At 42.4% G+C, this 14,552-nt stretch overlaps 1 long non-coding RNA gene across 1 annotated transcript; it reads left to right on the forward strand.

Annotated features, from left to right (window-relative positions):
* The first annotated feature begins 525 nt into the window (after positions 1-525).
* LOC118354266 (uncharacterized) lies at positions 526-12,980 on the forward strand. Its single transcript, XR_004814442.2, has 3 exons — positions 526-776; positions 9,204-9,313; positions 10,976-12,980. It is a non-coding gene; the product is annotated as an uncharacterized LOC118354266 (long non-coding RNA).
* The last annotated feature ends 1,572 nt before the right edge of the window (positions 12,981-14,552 follow it).

The raw sequence follows: 14,552 nt of genomic DNA on the forward strand, positions 1-14,552 counted from the left end.
TTCTTCCAGACTCTCTGCTTCTATGTATTTTTAGCATTGTTGATATTAATACTGAATTTACATAGATCTTGCTTTTTTCACATAGGATATTACCAGCCTTTCCCATCTGGCTAAAATTCTCATAATGATTTTTTTTTAAAGACTGCATTATATTACAGTCAATTTCCCATTATTTACGTGACCATTCCCTTAATGCTACACATTTAAGTTATTTCCAATCTTACACCATTTTAATCGATGTAGTCATGGTCATCTTAGTCCAAAATACTATGTATTTCCTCATTATAAAGTCATAAAAGGAATTTCAAAAAGGTTGAGTGTTTTAGAAACTTTTTTTAAAAAATTGAACTAATGTATGTTTATAATTTTTTAAAAACTTAGACCATTAAAAAGAAAAGTAAAAGTAAAAGTAAAAGAGAACTGTTCTATCTAGTACCACTTCCTATAGGTAATCACTGCTACCAGAAGGTTTCTAGGAATATAGAAGCACATACCTGTGTTTGTTTATTTGACACTATACTCTGTTCTACCACTTACTTACTTTTTTCACTTACTGCATCTTGGAGATCTTTCTACACCAATCCAAGTTGATCAGTTCTTTTTAGAAGTTGCACAATATCCTATTAGATGATGTGCTATAACTCAAATGCCTGGACAGTACTTCTTACTGCGCATGATACGTACTCCGTGAGCTGGGAACCCAGCACAGGGTCTGAATCTACGCTGCTCTGTCCACACTGCACCTTTGCCGAAAAAGGGAACACATGGTTGCACAGGTAACAGCTTACCTCTGGAATTAGCATTATAGTCTATAGAGGTCTCCAAATTTTTCCCTTTTTTGCTCTTTTGTTATGGTTGTTTTCAAACTAAAAGTTTACTTACTAATCCTCGCCCACACTCCCTCCACCCCTACCCAGCCCCAGGGAACCACCATTCTACTTCTATCTCTATGAGTTCAGCATTCTGATTAATTGATTGATTCTCTTTTTTTTTTGGTTTATTTATGATAGTCAGAGAGAGAGAGAGAGAGAGGGAGGCAGAGACACAGGCAGAGGGAGAAGCAGGCTCCATGCACCGGGAGCCCGACGTGGGATTTGATCCCGGATCTCCGGGATCGCGCCCTGGGCCAAAGGCAGGCGCCAAACCGCTGCGCCACCCAGGGATCCCGGATTGATTGATTCTCTATTTAAGTAGAGTATTTGCCCTTCTCTGTCTGCCTCATTTCATTTAGCATAATGCGCTCCACATTCATCCCTATCAATCTGGCAATAGCATAATTTCCTTATTTTTTAAGGCTGAGTAATATCATTCAATTATTATATATATGAAATATATATGAAATATATATTATACTGTATATTTATATAATATTATATAGACATCTCATTTTCTTTTCCCACTCAACCATCAGCAGACACATAGGTCGTTTCCATGACTTAACTATATGAACAATTCCGCAACATCCCTAGAGTACAGATATCTCTTCAAGATAGTGAGTTCATGTCTTTTGGATAACAGCGCGAAAGTGGGATTGCTGTATCATGTGGCAATTCTATTTTTAATTTCTTGAGGAATCTCCATACTGTTCTCCACAGCAGCTGCACCAGTTGGCATTCCCACCAGTAGCGCACAAGGGTTTCCTTTCCTCCACATCCTCGCCAGCATTTGTTGTCTCTTGTCTTTTTGATAATAACCATCCTAACAGGTGTGAAGTGATAAGTCTTTGTGGTTTTCATTTGCATTGCCCCACTGATTAGTGATGTAAAGCACCTTCTCATGCACCTGTTGGCCATTTGTATGTCTTCTTTGGAAAAACGTCTATTCAGATCCTTTGCTCATCTTTTAATTGGGTTATTTGGTTTTTTGCTGTATGAGTTCCTTACATATTTTAGATATTAAGTCTTATCAGATTTGTGGTTTGCAAATATTTTCTCCCGTTCCATAGTTGCCTTTTAATTTTGTTAATGGTTTCCTTTGCTGTGCAGAAGCTTTTTAGTTTGATGTGGTCCCACCTGTGTATTTCTAGTTTTGTTGTTTTTACCTCTACGAACTTTTCTTATCTCCACACCTGTTGTTTTTTGAGCATGTTTCCCCCTGCCACTTATGTATACTTATCTATTTATAAGTTATACACATATACTACTTTATGAATATACCGATGTTTACATGACAGGACACACACTAAAGATGGACATTTTAATGGGTTGAATTAAAGATGAAATAGACAACAGTAAATTTATTTAATAATAAATTATATAAAAATATATATGTAATAAGATCATTTTACTCTTTTTGATCATGTGATTGCATATACTTCATCATACTTAAAAATATTGATTTAACATCCTATATTACAGTTATTCTGGGCTTTGATTCTAAGTTCAGCTTATTTCAATAGTTGATTTTAAGGGTTGTTTTTGCTGGCCCTACTTGGAGTCCTGCCAACCAAAAATACAAACTTGTTTTGAAAATCCACTTTGTGCTCACATTATTTAGTTTATCTTTGATTCATGGCTACTTTGGAAGAATCTTTTAATGCTAGCTACCAGGGGTGCCTAGGTGGCTCAGTGATTGAGCATCTGCCTTTGGCTCAGGTTGTGATCTTTGGGTCCTGGGATCAAGTCCCGCATCAGACTCCCCGCAGGGAGCCTGCTTCTCCCTCTGCCTGTGTCTCTGCCTCTTTATCTGTATCTCTCATGAATAAATAAATAAATAAAATATTTTTTTAAAAAAGCTAGTTGCCCATGTCATAACCTTTAGCTTAACTAAAATTAGGTGAGATTATTCCATAAATCCATTTACCCAGGCACATGTCAAAACCAGATCCCTGATCTTCCACTTCAAGCCTGCTCTCTGCCACATCTTCCATGACTCAATTATTGACAACTCCAGCCCCTCAGTTGATCAGGCCAGAATCCTTGTGTCTCTCCGTCAGCTTCCTTTCCTTCTCTCAGCACTACATGGAATCCCTTAGGAAACCTATTAGCTCTACCTTCAGGTCATATCCAGAACCTGAGCCCTTCCTGTCCCTTCTCCAGTACTGTCCTGGTCTAAGCCACTGTTCTGTCTCACAGCTCTTGCAACAGCACCCTAACCATCTTCCTATGTCTGTCCTTTCCCTCCATAATCTCTGCATCACAGCAGCAGCATGTACAAGCCTTAAAAAAAATTTTTTATGTCAAACTTACAGAATAGCAAGAAAAAGAATAGTACAAAGAAAACTATTCCCTTACCTCATAGTCCTCTATAGTTAGTATTTCTCCCATCTGTTTGTCTGTCTGTCTACCTATCTAAAAGGCATATATGTAGACCATTTACTCTAAAACACTTTAGTGTATTTCCTAATAAGAATATTGTCTTGCATGACCATAGTACTGTTACCGACCTTAGTAAATATAACATAAACACAGTAATTTTATCTAAGCTACCATCTGTCTTCCTAGCTTGTCAGTTGGCCCACTGACGTTCTGTAAGACATTTTATTTTGTTTAGAACAGGATCCAGTCTGAGATCAGGGTCAGGTATGATATTTACTTGCTGGAACTCATTACTCTGCTTCATTTGGAACATTCTACTTTGTCTTTTATGATACTGACATTTTTGAAGAATACTAGTTCTCTCTCCCCTATTTTTTTTTTAAGATTTTATTTATTTATTCATGAGACACACACACAGAGAGGCAGAGACATAGGCAGAGGGAGAAGCAGACTCCCTGAGGGCAGCCGGACATGGGACTTGATACCAGGATGCCAGGAAAACTACCTGAGCCAAAGGCAGATAGATTCTCAACTGATGAGCCACTCAGGTGCCCTTCTCTCCCCTATTTTTAAAAGAATTTTCTCATTTGAGATTTTTTAAATTTAAATTCAATTTGCTAACATATAGTATAAACACCTAGTGCCCATACCATCAAATGCCCTCCTTAGTGCCTGTTACCCAATTACCCCATCCCTTTGAAACCCTTTGTTTGTTTCCCAGAGTCAGGAGTTTCTTATTAGAGAGGTCTTCCTCTCTAATTTTCCCCCATTCAGTTTCCCCTCCTTCCCTTAGGGTCCCTTTCACTGTTTCTTATATTCCACATACAAGTGAAACCATCTGATAAGTGTCTTTCTCCGATTGACTTATTTCACTCAGCATAATACCCTCTAGTTTCATTTGGGGTTTTTTGATGATTCCTCACCATTAAATTCAGGTTATGAATTCCTGGCCAGAACATTATAGTGATGCTGTGTCCTTGGCAGGGTATCACATCTGGAGGCACACAAAGTCCATCTGCTCCTTACCAGCAGCATAAATTTTAATCAGCCGACCAAGGTGTGGTCTGACTTCTCCACTGTACAGCAACTATTTTTTCCCCTTGCAACGAATAAGCAATTTTTACATGGGTATTTTAAGACCCTGCAAATATCTTATTCCTCATCAAAATTTCCACTTGGATTTAGCAACCACTGACGATTCTTGCCTAAGCTGATCTTTTATTGGATGACTGTAAAGGGTACCTATCAAACTCCAACACAACCAGCACATGTACCAGACAACATATGACATTCTACTGTTAAGCAAGAGCCCTTTCTTCTCCTTATCTACTTATTATCAGCATGGATGCATGGATTGCAACTTTTCACTAGTTTGTGACCCATTGCTGTCTTTAATTACTTCGATGCTCAAACTGCCTCCCATTTACCCGGTGGAAGCCGCCTGGGTGCCTGTGCTCTTCTTTGAAAATGAGATCCCATACAGCAGTATGCCCCGTTTTTTGAAAGTTTACATTATGCCACTTGGCTTTTACAAAAGACCTACATTAGTACCTGTTTTCACTAATTGAAAGAAATCCAAGAGAATTTTTGTTTTTGTGGAAAAAGGTGAAATGCAAAAACAACATTTGGTGTTTGTTTGACAGCAAGCGCCCAGCGGCGAGAGAGGGGCCCCGCCAGGCTCCTTCCCCAGGAACCACGCTCAGCATCCTAGTGTCAAGCCACCGTAGTTGTGAATTGGGTCACAAGCATCTGCACTTTATTGCAATTTATTCTGTGCATTTGTTAGCAAGATGTGTCGCCAGACAGCAGGAAAGCCTATGAGAGGTTATTTCTTGAGTCTGGGGACACTCAAAATTGCTCCATATAAATTAATGGTAATTGCTCCTTTGCTTTATGCCATTTTGGCTTATGAAAGGTTTCAGAGGAACGTTCTACTTTTGGATAGTGGGGGAAATCTGTAACTTCCCTGCTCTGAGTTGTAGCCGTGCAACCTCTCCAAAGGAAGAACCCATTTCTAGCCCTGGTTTTAGAGCCTTCTCTCAAAGAATAACATGCTGCCCAAGACAGGCCTATGATATAAAGAAAGATTCATCATGAAAAATCTCTGAATGAAAGTCTCTGTTAAAAATAATGTGGAGCAGTCTCTGCTTCTCAGTGGCTCAGGCAGTTAAGTGTCCAACTCTCAGCTCAGGTCATGATTTCAGGGCTTCAGATTGAGCCCCACATCAGGCTATGCACTGGACATGGAGCTTGCTTAAGATTCTCTCTTTCCCTCTCCCTCTGCCTGCCCCCACTGTCTCTCTAAATGAATGAATGGATGGATGGATGGATGAATGAATAAATGAATGAATGAATAAAGTAACATGGTACTTAGGTATGTGCTGGCTTAATTACTGAACCTCCAGCCATCCCCCAGAGGGGCAAGTACTATGCATTGAGCATGGAGACTCAAGTAAGAATGGAGCTCAAGAGACTGATGTCTGAACAGACAAAGCAAAGAGAGGCAGTGTGGTACAGTGGTGGAGAGCACAGACCCCCAGCCGGACTGGCTGCAATTGGGAGAACTCAGTTCTCTGGCTTCGCAGCTCTGTGACTTTGGCAGGCTACCTGACGAGGCTGTGTTTTGGTCACGGCACTTGTACACTGAGCACCACTATGGTGCATCTGTCTGCTGCAATGATTAAGTGACTTAGTACTAAAGTATTCAAACCAATGTCTGGTCCACAGTTAGCTCTCAATCAGTGCTGGCTGTTGTTAAAATATAGTAAATAGAAGTGCTGTAAAAAGGATGTAAATGTAACCTTTCTGGGAGTTTCGAAGGAAGTAGCAAGTGAGCCAGACCAGAAGAAGAAAAAGGACTTCCAGGTAGACCTAAGGGCACTGGTCAGGGAGATGGCATCTCATTCCTGCAATGACAATTCCTTGTTTATACACTTTGTATTTACCCTGTGTCTCCCTTCCCCTCTGATTTCTGGTTCTCCTTATTATATGAAGGAATGAACAAACTCACCAAGAAACACCATACCCCATGACATGCTGACAGCATTTCACAACATTAAATATGACTTCAACACAGTCAGGATTGACTCCCTGCCCATCTAACCGCACCCCCACACGCTCTAAATGACCTCCCCAGGTCCGCCCTGAGTCTTTTTACCTAGCCATCAGGGAACCAGGGAGCCAGTGCAAGGCCTGGCTTGGGATGAGAAAGGGATGGGGCAGTACTTATGAACCCAATGGAAGATGGTAGCCAAAATGAGTGAAGAGGAGTGTGCTCTCATAACCAACTCAAGCATTCAAGTTCATTTTTGAGAATACTGTATGGGCAAGGGTGACATTAAAAGCAATTAACACACACAAAAAAAGTAATTAACAACTAGTACAACATGGACAGTCATCAGAGCAGAGAACGGCATCAACAACCTGCCATGGTGCAGAGCTACCCTGTGTGCTCTGCTCTGTCCAAAATAAATCTATTCATAGTCAAGACTCTGGATCTACCCAACTGGCTTCCAAGTTGCATATCAGGTCAGAGTAGGAAAACTAGGTGTCCAACCCAGGATCATATGCAGCACCAAGCACAGTATCTGTACATAGTAAGTGCTCGATATACATTTGCTGAATGAAGAAGCAGCATGATTAGAAGCATGAACTTCAGAGCTAGATGGCATTGGGCTAGAGTCTTGGCTATGCCGTGAACTGTCTGTGTGGTCTTGAGCAAGTGACTTAAACTCTCTGTGCTTCAGGCACCTTACTTATACAGTGGGGATAATAGTAGTTGCCAGATTAAATAAGAAAAGACAGGTTTGAACAGTACCTAGTACATAGTAAGAACCCAACAAGTATTAGTTTTCAATGTCAGTTATCTAGCATTCAAAAAAGAGGTGTGTTGGAGGACTCACATAAAGGATCTAAGCCACTAGTCAGGTAGTCAAATAAATGTTGGCCAGCCCCAGGAAAGAAATTGCTGTCATTTGGCTGAAGCCAGATACTTTTTACTTGAGTTTCAGATATACTCTGCCTCGCTCTAGAAGTTTCTAGGTCCTCTCCTCTTTGATTCTAGGCTTGGTCTTCCTGACCCTAAGGAATCATCCTAGTAAAAAGGAAGATGTTATCCCAGGTGCCACACTTGGGAGCTCCTGTCTTCATTCACTGCCTCTGCCAATCTCTGGGGAGCCTCTCTCAAATCAGAAGCAATGCTCAGCTGGGGCTGAGGGTCTAACAGGCACCTGGACCACTGCCTCATTTCCTAGTTAGGTGTCTAATTTCGTCCTCTTCCTGCCACCACGCAACTCATCCACTATGTCACATAGAGCTAGACAAGTAATATCTCATAGCCCTGGTGATTAAGCGTTCACCACGTGGCCCCAAGAAGCAGACAAAGCGTCGTTTTTGTTTGCAGATGAACCATTTAATAAGAGACTGATGCTAGCGTTTGCTAGCTATTTACAAGGAAGTCAAGCAGTGGTGACTTAGGTTTTCCACCTCTGATTGGGAGTGGGAGGTGATTTTCAAGGGTAATGTCACTTAGCAACTGAAAGGAACTCTAAAAGGGCTCCTTTCTGATCTGTGGCTAATCCAGGTGACTTTGGGATCCCCATTTCCTTGAGATTAGAGTGCTCACAGTAGATACCCTCTTTATCAATTGGCTGTATGTGCTTCCTGTCCCAGGGGTTTGAGATGGGCAATTGCAGCCACGACTACCGGATATAAGCAGAAACTTTACAACCACAAGCTTCCTTGTTGTTGCTGTAGCCCTTCTGCTTCCAAAGTTCAACGGGAAAATAAAGTGGGTCTCTTGGCCCACAGCTCCATTTCTAGCCAGTTCTTCCAGAAAGGAGCCTTGGTGAAGGATGACAAGGTTGAAAGGACATTTAGGGCCAGCAATCGGTTGTCCATTCTTTTTTTTTTTTAAGATTTTATTTATTTATTTGAGAGAGAGAGAGAGAGAGAGACAGTGCAAGCACAAGCAGGGGGAGAGGCAGAGGGAGAAAGAAAGGGAGAAGCAGACTCTCCACTAAGCAAGGAGCCCAATGCGGGGCTCAATCCCAGGGCCCTGGGATCATGACCCAAGCTGAAGGCAGATGCTTAACCAAGGTGCCCTTGGTTATGTATTCTTTTTTTTTTTTTTTTTTTTTTTTTTGCTTTTTAAGATTTTATTCATTTATTCATGAGAGACATAGAGAGAGAGGCAGAGACACAGGCAGAGGGAGACCAGACTCTTCACAGGGAGCCCGATGTAGGACTCGATCTCTGGACTGAGATCACACCCTGACCCAAAGGCAGACAGAGGATCAACCACTGAGCTACCCAAGCATCCCTTGGTTATATATTCTTGATTATCCATAGCATTTAGTAGTCAGAATGGAAAGGAAAAGCAATATGTTCATTTTCTATTCAACTGGTTGATTATAGACGCCAAGATAGTGTTATAGGAAGTCATAATGTTAGAGCAGGAAGGGGCCCTGGAGACCAAATAAAGTTACCCATTTTAGAGAAACTGAGGCCTTAGAACATTAGGTTTCTCTCTCAAGACCATCACATTGTCCAGCAGTAGAGCCAAAATTAGCACCTCGATATCCTGCTACAGGTCTAAAATATTAACCCTTGCACATGGCAAGTGGCATTTTCCTGGCAGCAGAAGAAATATACAAGAAGGTAATTCTAGTTCTGGGATCCAATCCTACTCGAGTCTGAGCATATCTCATAACTCCAGCAATAGGCTTGTGGAGGAGATCCTAATTGTGTCCAAATCCATTCTCCCATCCTACAGTAATAAAATGCCAAAGGCTAACAGGGCACAGGGCTACTCAGGAAAAAAAAGAAAAAAAGAAAGCTACACTTCCTTGTATGCCTTACAATGAACTCATGTCTGAGTCCTGGTCAGCAGGATGTAAAGGAAAGTAGGGAGTGCTTTAAAGGACAAATGTATACATTATCCTCCAGGCCAATGACTGAAGAGCTGACCCAAGGTCTGGAGCTGGAGCAGCCATCTTGGGCCACAAGGTAGAAGCCCGATGTTGAAGAGGACGGAACAACAAGACAGAACAAAGCAGGTGATCGGGGTGCTACCACACCAGCCCTAGGTTGCCTCTGTTTATATGAGAGATAAATATTTTTTAATCCTTTTAAAACCACTGCTATTTGGGGGGGGGGGTGGAGTTCAGCCTCAAGAAAAATAATGCAACTCTAATGTCAGCAGCAAAACTCTTTTGAAAGTTTCCTGTAGGGCAGCCCGGGTGGCTCAGTGGTTTGGCACAGCCTTCAGTCTGGGGCCTGATCCTGGAGACCCGGGATGGAGTCCCACGTCGGGCACCTGCATGGAGCCTGCTTCTCCCTCTGCCTGTGTCTCTGCCTCTCTCTCTTTCTCTCTCTGTGGGTCTCGTGAATAAATAAATAAAATCTTTTTAAAAGAAAGAAAGAAAAAGAAAAGAAAGAAGAAAAGAAAGAAAGAAAGAAAGAAAGAAAGAAAGAAAGAAAGAAAGAAAGAAAGAAAGAAAGTTTCCTGTAGAGTTTCCCAGAAAGAAATATGAGGATTTCGTTTCCTGGACCTGGTGCCTACTTAAAGAGAAGCGCCTATTTCATAGAGAAAGGTGGGAGCCAAGGAAAGATCCCATCTACAAAATAGAGCCACTCTCTGATGATTTGACTTCATTTGGTTTTTAAACCAGTTCCTCCTTTAAAACAAGAGTTCTGTGGAAAAGCTGAGCTATCTGTTCATACCTACAAATCAGAACATCCTCCACTGATGGATTAGGAGCTTGGGGAACAGGTGTTGTCGTGTCGTGGCTTCAGGAGGAAGTGACTACCCTCGGGGAGGGTAGGCCATGTGGGACTGACGGGATGGGAGTGCAGGAGGCAGCACAGCCAGGAAGGAAGGTGCACAGGTGTGGGGGCTCCATCACAGTGGGTCTACTTGGACTCGTCTTTGGGAGGCTGGGACAGCACATGACCACCAGAGGGCAGCAGTGGGAGGTGAACCTCAGGGGCCTCCACATGGTCACTCACCCCAGGTCCCCAGTGGAACCCAGCCTGCTGGTCCAACCCGGGTCTCTCTGCTTCTCTTTGTCCAAAGTCGCCCTCCTTACCAGAGGGAGTGGGAAAGGAGTCGCTTCCCTAAGCGGAGGAGGCCGAACCAGCAGCTTTCATAGTCATCAGCTTAGGGTTCCCTGACAATAATCGTTCCCTCCTTCTACCACTTTTTGCCATCTCTACATCACACATTCAACATCTTATTAAAATAGACTTTATATTGGGTTGCTTTTTTTTTTTTTCTTCACTTGGCTTTGCCCTAAGCAATAACAGCTGTGAAGTAGCAGGTTTGGGGTGGCATAATTATTACATTTAAAAAAAATGTCTGTATTACCAGAAAATCCTCTAGCTACCAGTAGCGGTATGCTTAGAGAAACACTGCATTATTTCATCAATGCCCCCAATGACCCAACGAAGAAAGAAACAATATTATCCCCATTTTACAGATGAGGAAGTTGAGACTCCGTGAGATTAAACAGCTTCCTCGGGAGTTTTTCACCAGAGCTGGGATTTGAGCCAAGGTCTGTTTGAGTTGAAAGGCCTAGTGCTTGCTTTCTCCCAGGAGAAGGAAGGCGAAGACCTCTAACGCTGAAGCAGAGGAGGAATGAGAGGGAAGACTCCCAATCCCACCAGAAATCCTCCCCTCAGCTCTCCCTCACTTGCTGCCATTTCTTCTTTTCCTTCAGGTTTTAAGAATGTCTCCTTCGCACCAAAACAGAACATTCCAGAATGCATCCCTCCTAAATAAAGGCTGCCAACTCCTCATCAGGAATGAAATGTCCTTTGGGATTTTTTTATCATCTCTAAAATGACGATAAAAAAATTCAGCTCTCTGTAGTCCTGGATAAACCAGTAGGGAAGGAGAACTAAACTTTCTGGAGGAGTCTCACAACATACCCGTGGGAGGCTGTGGAGTGTGCACTTGTCACATTGAGCCCGGAGGACGGCAGGGAGTAGAAACCTCAACATTTATCTGCAGCGACTGCTCATACCTGAGAATCACGGTGAGAGGTGTGGTCGAAGAGAAAACCCCAGACTCTGCTTCTTACCAGCTGCGTGACCTTGGGCAAGCCCCTTATCCTCTCTGGGCTTCAGTTTCACCCTCAATCAGAAAGAAGGATCTCTGTCCCAGAGGGTTATCTTAGCAGTAAGTGGGGGAGCCTGTAAGTTAGTATTAAAACATGCTACTATCATTGTTATTATGTTAACTTACTGTGAAAGTACAAAGGATGTTCTTTTTTTATGTAGATTATAAACCAATTTTTCCTTTTCTTTTTTTGAGATATCAGAGTTGTATCGATATACATTGCAAAATGTGAAAGGACAGATGTGGCCCTGCCATAATAATAATCAGGTCCACAGCTTAAGCAGGAAGGGTTTTCATGTTCAAACCCAGTTAGCTTAAAGTAAGTTGTCGCACTTGGGAAATATTGCCTTGTCTTTCTGGAAACAAAAAAGAAGAAAGAAAGAAAAAGAAAAGAGAAGAGAAAAGAAAAGAAAAAAGAAAGAAAGAGAACATGTCCTAAAGCAACCCAAAAACTGTTAAATTTTGAAATACCCCTGGCCCCAAAGTCTCACTTCAGACACTGTTTCCTCTTTCCTGAATATTCTAGCCCAATATGCATGACTTTTTGCCTCTGCCCCAGGGCCCCACAGAAAGAACAGACAGGACATGACTTTGCCCAAATTAGTTTCACTTTCTCCAACCAGGCCAGTCACAGCCATGGAGAGCTGCCTCCCATGGCGCTGAGGGCATTTCTGTTTTTCTTAGTGCAAGGCAGGGAGGACTTAAGTCAGAGAGCTCGGTGATGCAATGAATTTTCCAGCTGCCAATGACACTAGAACCTCATCACATTTTTTTGTCTTCCTTCCTAACCCCGGAGTGTAGCAAGCATCCATGTTCTCATTAACAAAGCCACCTGTTGCATTACCACCTGTGATGACTGAGGCAACCTTTGTCTACTACTTATTTACCATCTGGCTTCACAAGATGGAAGCTACGTAGTGCAAATAGCAGAGAAATAAAGTTGGAAGGCAGCTGGGTCCCCAACTTCATGGAACCACATACCAACTCTGGAAAGCTTCTGCGTGATGAAATCACCAAGAGCCTTCCAAAAACCAGATGTTCCTGTCCCTCTCAGGATGACTACCATCCCCCATAGCTCTCTGCTAGACTCATCTCAACCCCACTCTGCTCTAATGCCAGCACAAACAGATGGCCTGGGGAGCAGTGTTCTCTTCATCTCATCAACTTCTCTTTGTCATACTGTAGCTTGATCCTTCTGGAGAATGGTATTCAATCACCAGAGACTCATTCTGTAGAGCTTGATTGACCAAGGGGAGAGAACAATCTTCTTACTATAGCCTAAATGTAGATATCTGGGACCCCAGCCTGTCTCCCCACCCCCACCCCACATCTGATATGTAAACAGCTACGTTTTAAACAACTTCTCAAATTCTGAGGGTTTTATCTGTCTAATCAGCTTAGTGTTGAGGGAGTTTGGAGCAGTCAGACACTCACTCGCCAATGGCTAAAAGAGAAAGAAATACATAAAAAGATTTGTTAGTAGTCACTTTGTGCAAAGCAGAACTCACATTTGTCTTCCGTCTAAAAAGCTGGTCATCGACTTTTTTTTTTTTTTAATTTTAATTATTTATGATAGTCACACAGAGAGAGAGGCAGAGAGACAGGCAGAGGGAGAAGCAGGCTCCATGCAGGGAGCCCGATGTGGGATTCGATCCCAGGTCTCCGGGATCACGCCCTGGGCCAAAGGCAGGCGCCAAACCGCTGCACCACCCAGGGATCCCGGTCATCGACTTTGAATGTGGTTTCATTGATGCCGTTAGAAAATATTTTACCTCTAAACGAAAAGAAAGATGAACTGCCTCTCAGAAAAGGCAGAAGTAAGAGAGAATAAAAAAAAATAGAAAAGCTGATACAATTCTGTTTTGATGTTTGATGACATTCAGTGTCCCAGAACAGTGCTTTGGGAATAATTTTTCCTTTTGATCTTGCAGTATGAATGGACACGGAGACCATCTATATGAAAGGACAACCTGGGTACATAGGGCAGAACAAAAGAATTTGCCAGGAATGGGAAAAGCACACATATATAAATAAGCAGAAACATTAACTCCTGTCTGACTACTAAGTTATAATCTCCTCTCCACTCCATATCATACCAACCAATTATTCATCAGTACCCTTCAAATGTAAAGAGTATGGTAAAATTTATGTTTCAGATTTATCTCACCTTGATGCCAGGGTGGCCCTCCCGGGCATATCTGCCATCTGCCCCTTCCACGATCCCTCCTCCCTCAGGGACCAGAGAATAGCACTCATCTTGAATTCTCCTGTAAGCTGCAATGCCTAAGGATGATCTGATGCAGGTATATAGTCTCCGCAACGTGTCCCTCTCTTCCACTTTCTTTTCTTGCTTTCCCACATCCATTAGACTACTCTCCTCACCCAGATCCTTCCAACCCCAACAGTTTTGTCTTTGATCTCGCTTGCCTCCTCCTGATTTGGCCAATCTTAGAGCATCCATGAGGCTTCACGATATGGAATGAATATAGGTCATTTGTTCCAGGTCATTTGTTCCATTCATTAAATTTATTTATTCATGAGACTACACAGAGAGGAGAGAGAGGCAGAGACACAGGCAGAGGGAGAAGCAGGCTCCGTGCAGGGAGCCCAATGTGGGACTCGATCCCGGGTCTCCAGGATCACGCCCTAGGCTGAAGACGGCACTAAACCGCTGAGCCACTCGGGCTGCCCAAATTCTGGCTTTTTACTTCCTAGCTGCATGATCTTTGTCAAGTTACTTAACATTTCCACTTTAAGAAAAAGTGGTTCTAATACTACCTCAGAGGAATTCTGAGGCCATTAAATTAGAAGATGTATGTAACATCTATGGCACATTTAAGTGCATGTTAAACATCAGGATTTTTTCTTCCCCTGTCTATTCCCCCAAATAGTCCTGATTTAAAGGATTATTTGTCAGCAATTACACTAAATAGTTTGGCATTATTATTACTCAGGTTTCATTCAATGTTTTCATTCATCATTCTAAGGAACACAATAACATGTCATTTTTGGCACCTGCCTCTGGGGAGGTAGTGACATCTTTTTTTAGTCGTAGATCATTTTCATAACTGGCTCTTTACCTTCACATAATACATCAGAATCTGCTCAGTTTGAAACTGTGAGGATCCTCAATGGTTTCATACCCAGCTCTGGGAAGCCTCTGTTGGCCCCTTGGG

The sequence above is a fragment of the Canis lupus genome, chromosome 3 (genome assembly GCF_003254725.2).
Source record: "Canis lupus dingo isolate Sandy chromosome 3, ASM325472v2, whole genome shotgun sequence".
Lineage (NCBI taxonomy): Eukaryota > Metazoa > Chordata > Mammalia > Carnivora > Canidae > Canis > Canis lupus.